At 43.8% G+C, this 5919-nt stretch overlaps 1 long non-coding RNA gene across 1 annotated transcript; it reads right to left on the bottom strand.

Moving 5' to 3' along the window:
* Window positions 1-980: 980 nt before the first annotated feature.
* On the bottom strand, window positions 981-2371 carry LOC115382257 (uncharacterized). Its single transcript, XR_003930517.1, has 4 exons — window positions 2282-2371; window positions 1652-1680; window positions 1367-1553; window positions 981-1096 (listed from the first exon to the last, which is right to left on the bottom strand). It is a non-coding gene; the product is annotated as an uncharacterized LOC115382257 (long non-coding RNA).
* Window positions 2372-5919: the final 3548 nt, after the last annotated feature.

Here is a 5919-nt window from a genome sequence, read left to right as displayed (position 1 = left end):
CTTCCAGCACATACTAGAGTGTCAGGACAGAGACATTTTATTCAAGAAGTGTTTTTTTTTTTTTTTTTTAATTGACCCACCCGCCACCTATACCCGCCCGCCCCAGCCCCTCCCAAATCCCGCACCCCAACACCCCACCCGTCCATCCCCCACCCATATCCCACCCCCAGGGGGGCAGACGGCCCCAAGCAGCCAGGAAGCCAGACACAGGGGCAGAGCGCCCCACCGAAGGGACGGCAACCAGCCCATCACCGGACAGGCCGCCACCAGAGGCTGGCCAAGAAGTGTTCAAAACGAGAGAACAAACGTTACGCATGCTGCTTCATCAGACTCGCTCCTGAATGTCCACAGGTGTCTGCTTAAATAATCAGCGACACCTATACTGGGGTGTAGTTATATATTTTTACAGTATTCACTCTCTTTTTTTGTTGTAGGAGTTGGCCTTGTGTATTTTGCATTATAGTTATCTCATTATTGTAATGGGTCTAACAAGTATTACGTACAGTTATATGTATTTTGCATTTATAGTCTACCAAATCATTGTAGTGGGTCTGAACAAGTACCTAAACTAATTTCTTTTTTCTCTTTTATCTAAACTTCTCTCACTCTACCTCCAAAGAAGAGTTGCGATTGCTGCCTGTGTCTAATTAGTTGACCTGATTGATGTCCCCTTCTCCTCCTCCCCCAGTGTAGGTGTGTCAGATTATTTAAGCAGATGCCTGTGGACAACCTGGAGTGAATCTGATGAAGCAACTGCGCCTTGTTCTCCGGCTTTAAAACTTCTTGAATAAAATCTGTCTGTGCTGACACTCTAGTGGATGCTGGAAGCCGTTTAAATTTTCACCGTCACATTTCTATAAGTTTAAAAAAGGCTTCATGATTCATTTTTATCCAATCAAGATTTGAATCATCATTTATATTGACTTCTTTTTTGTCTCACGGTACATTGTTCCGTTCTTAGACATTAGTGGCCTTACATTGTAGGATTGAGGGTGACAGCTTCTTTGCAGTGGCCATTTCTGGAGGTCTAGGTAAAGTAGATGCTCCCGACGTCTCATCTTCACTATCCGCATCATCTTGAATGTGACACCTCTTCCTGCATTAGAAAATAAATAGGAGAGATAGAATTGTGCAAGGCTGTAACTTGACTCACTTCATCTTTTCCCATTGTGACTCCATTGTTCCTTCAACTTACATTGTTCTCCGTTTGTGTCTCTGTGGCTGGTTTCTGAATCAGTCACATCCGTGAATCTTTCAGGCTCTGGCAGTTTGACCCTCGCTTCCTCATAAGTAGCTGTGAATTGAGTGAACATAAAAAAAAAATTAGATGCAAAGTACAGAGTGCAAATTATGACTTACTCCATACCTTTGCCTAATAAAACGCGTACTTTGTACGGAATCCAACGTGTTCCAGGTTGTTCCTGTGATCTTACTGCTTTTACAACATCATCCCATTTGTATGGTGGCCACAGACAGGTGTTTTTTTTAAACCAATTTGCTGGAACAACTTCCACTTCATTTGTGGAAGCTAATATGACAATGTGAAACATTTCCTTAAAACAAAAAGAACATAAATAAGTTAATAATTTCATTAAAAAGTTATATTTCAACATAAAACATTCAATTTGTAGAATACTGCATTGTTACTTACCACATTGATGTAAAGGAGTCAGTGAAAACCTAAGGATATGAAAGACTACATTGAAAACTAACAATAAAACAAATAAGGAACTCTTACAAACAAAACATTTTATTTAACTATGTAGAAAGGAAGACTAAAAACCAAGTGCATTACTCAATGCCAATGTTGGAGAATCAACCGGAAGTTCCGGCCGAAACTCCGAAAATAATCGGTTTCCAAACGTTTGCTCTGAAAATTCAAACTCTCCACGGAACAAATGCCTGAATTAGACCACGTAAATAGGAAAAGTTTGGAGCAGTTTAATCGAAAAATCTAGCCGGCCGCTATTAAATGAATGGGATTAGCAACATGAGCTAACACCTTGACGCCACACCCCCACCCCCAAAAACGGGCTTTACAGGGACCTTTCAATACTCATGTGTGTCATCTCAGCTTACTCCTGAAAGAGTTTGATCAAGCCTATTTAAAGATAAGTTGGTGTTTTCCTCTAAAATTGCCAATGGAAAGTGCTAGCATTATGTCAGCTAACAGCTAACCACAAAAACGCAATTTGATTCATCTTCAAACGTGTGCTACTAGACATATATATATTGTAGTGTGATTTTTATTTTTATTTTTTTAATGTCACTGTGCAATTACCCACCAAATAGTCGGACACGCAGAGCTGACCACCGAGCAGTTCCTCCAGCGAAAGACGAATACAGCCCAGTCCGCCGATAAGCAGTTTTCCCAGCAGGGGTAATGAGTTTGGTTGTCAGCTATAATTAAAAAGACATTGAGCTCCAGAACAAATAATTGTGCAGCGTTGTGTAGAAGAGCTTTCAGATTTATTTATCAGTGGAGCGTATTTTCATTTTTAGATATTTTTGTCCTAACATCCTTTAATTTTACAATCCGAGCCTTCTGACTGGAAGAGGCTTTTAGAATTTAAAACCCTTTGAGCTGGAAAAATTAACTAGTTTGCTAGCAAAAATTCACTTAATTGTACCAATTTTCAGAGCAGAGCCCAGTTGAAATGACCTCTGAATACAGATCATGTCTCCACACGTTTTCTGATCATTTCGTTCTTTACACTTGTCACTGTTTAGTCCTGTGAATATTTAACTTTATTCTCTTATAGATATTTGAACCCTTTTATCTGGTGGAATAGTTTTAGAGTCACCACTAGAGGGCAGTGTTTGCCTTATTCGTTCACTTCTTTCTGTCATGATTCACTTTTTAAAGCCTTTGTGTTGGAATAAGGAGCTGGAATGTTTATTGAGCTGTACTCCCTGCGGTGTTCATCTGGAGCGATTGTCCCCCCCCCCCCCCCCCCCCCCCCCCATCTGGAGCCGGAGCTCATCTCCATCCTGCAGCGCTCCCCACCGGCCCAGAGCTCACCTGACACAACGCTCCCCTTCTTCCCCGAGCAATCACAGGCTCCTGTCGCATCACTCCCCCAGGATTACAGTCAGGGCGGCACCAATCCAAGTCGGCCCTGGCCAACTCGGCACCGGCCCCGGGATTCAGTCAAGTCGACGTCTAGCCAAGTTGGCCTCGCAGGGGGGGCTCTCAAGTGGCCGAGTTGGTCGGTGCCGACTTGGATTGGACCTGACTGTATCCCACTCCCACAGCAGCACAATGCACTTCCTAAACGCTGAGAGGAAATTGCACCTGGACGGGAGCTGAAAGAGGTGGTGTTGCAGACCAGGAGGTGGAAGAGAGGCGGGGGACTCACTTAATGGGGGGGAAGCTGGTGACTGGGCGTAGTCTTGCAGGAGCCATCAGTCATCTAAAAAGCGACGCTGAGGCTGCTCGTGTGTCTCTGAACTCGGCATCACCCTCGGCCGACCTCAGGACGACGAACCGCCTCCATCCCAAGGCTTCCTGAAGAATCCTCTCCACATCGCAGCTTGTTTCAGGTCATTTAATCAAACTATCAAATCCTCAAACTCAAGACGCTCTTTTGCTTTAGAGCCTCGAACAGAGTACAACATACAAGATTGTCAAATATAAACCAACTACTTACTAAATACAAGATAGGGCATTAACATGCTGTTCAAACAATCAATGTAAATGCAAATATAAAGAAAAGACATTTATCCTATGTGAAAAGGAATAAAATGTGTAAGTAGGTCCATATGTTTTTGAATGCATGCAAGTATGTCATTATTTTAGTAGTTACTTATGCTTTGTTTAGAAAGCTTGAGGTCATCTAAGATAAATGAAGTGATTTTCTAAAAAGAAATGGGTAGGAATAAAAAAAAGACTGGGTCTTCCTCCGCCTAGCTCCGCCTAGCTCCGCCCAGCTCCGCCCAGCTCCCGCTGTTATTGGGGGGAATGCACTGGACGCGGAAGCGCCACGCACGAAGTTTCTGATCGCCTCCAATCTTAACCACCTGACTGCCCGCACACAACAAGCAGGGGAGCACCGCAGCTCGCGCTCTGCAGCGCGCCCGCTCCGCTTCGTTCTATTTTTCACGTGAGTGCCGAGAGCGCGCTTGGCAACGCGCGCACTGAACCAGGGTCAGTGCACGCCATTGACATGTATGCGCAGGGGGTTGGTTGAACGGCGAAGGGATTTCTAATTCAATGAGTGAAATGTTCTTTTTTTAATCTGAAAAACACTGGCGTTTCTCGTTGCCTAGGTAACGCTGTCGGTGTATCTGCATAGGGTGGTGACAGAGAGAGAGAGCGAAACATCTATTTCCCGGTCCCGGTCATTATATTTTCTGAATTACACACATGATGTTCGTGGAATGAAATGATAATTTGTCTCGTTGAGCGTTTGATGGTTTGTTGCTCCGATTGTTTCCCTCCACTCGCTCAAGAGCACCCAGCTGCATGATGTCACATATGCCACCTGAAATTAGTTTGGCTTTTCCCACAGCCTTTACAAAGCGATCGGCGAAGCAAACTTCGGATTATTTTTTCAAATGAAACTGACACATATAGGTGAAATTTAGTTTTTACCACATATCGTGATGCCCCCTGCTGGTGATAATATCGAGTCAAAGCTGACAGGATAGTGGAGTTGAAGAGCTTTGTATAACAGTTGGTCCCATGATTCTAGCGTTTCTCATTGTCAAAATAGAAGCTTTAAAAGAAGCAGCAAAGTCAAAGTCCAAAGGTCAATATCTTTGAGCAGGAGCAAATTCAAACTTCAGGTCTGGCATAATCTTACTCCCCCGATCAAGCCCTTTACAATGATGTATCATACTTAGTCCGATGACACAGTTTTAATTTCCCCTCCTCTGGACACAGGCCTGTTTGACATGTATGTTTCAGGGACACATGTGAGGCTCAACAGGATGAAATGTGATTAAATTGAATTTATCTTAAATATAGTGGCCAAATTATTCATTGAGAACTTTGTGTGAACTTACTCTTAACCCAAAATCTTCATCAGCTGATCCTCCAGACTGCTCACCAAATCTCTGAGAGTGTAAAGATCACATACTGTGACCCCCCCATCCCCACCCCCAGTGCCATCAGCTGATAAAGTTGCTTCCATTCAAGTTAAGAAGCTGATTTTATTTAAGATGTTTGTTTTCCCTCAGAATCACCTCTGTGGTGGTTTGACTCCACTAGTCCTTTCTGCTGTCCGTACAGGGCGCCGCAGTGTCCAGTTAAAAGAATCAATGAAGCACCATCAGTTGGTCAGATTTGCTCCAAATGAGCTGAGATTAGCGGAATGTCTTCACACCTCTGCCAGAAAGTCATATGCAGAATTTTGAAGCCCCGCCTCCTTCCTGAAGCTACTTCCTGTTTGGTAGGAGCTTATGAAAAAAATACAATTTTATAACTCCCAGAGGCCACGCAGTTCAGGTTTCAGGTGTGTATCTGCTGTAGAGGTCAAATCAGAGCAATAGAGCAACAGAGGTCAAAGGTCATAACAGGCTTCATGTCTCAGCGAGGCCTCAGAGGGTTTAACGACCTTGTGGGGCACCTCGAAAGGACTGTCTGACAACAATCCAGCTCTAACAGCATGAAGAAAGACAGAAACAGGCCTTGGGGGTCAAGTAATTTCAGTAGACTCAGGCCTGGTCTGCCTCTTTGTGGCTGCCAAGAAGGACGAGAGCCATGTCCCTACGGTACACAATCGAAACTGCCCATTGTCATGATGCAAAACCTGAAGCACAAGCACTTGCAAGAAAACTCTAAGCTTAGCAGGATTATTCCGTGTTGAGGTCTTTTGGTCGCTTGTTTTCAAAATGGTATCATTTTTGTAGGATGTTTTTCCTCCTCGGTGTCTTCACTCTGCAGATTAATGGACAACACCTACACTAAGAAGCAGC

The sequence above is a fragment of the Salarias fasciatus genome, chromosome 23 (genome assembly GCF_902148845.1).
Source record: "Salarias fasciatus chromosome 23, fSalaFa1.1, whole genome shotgun sequence".
In the NCBI taxonomy this organism is placed as follows: domain Eukaryota; kingdom Metazoa; phylum Chordata; class Actinopteri; order Blenniiformes; family Blenniidae; genus Salarias; species Salarias fasciatus.
Note: the sequence above shows the minus strand (reverse complement) of the source record. Positions and strands in the feature narration are given on the sequence as shown.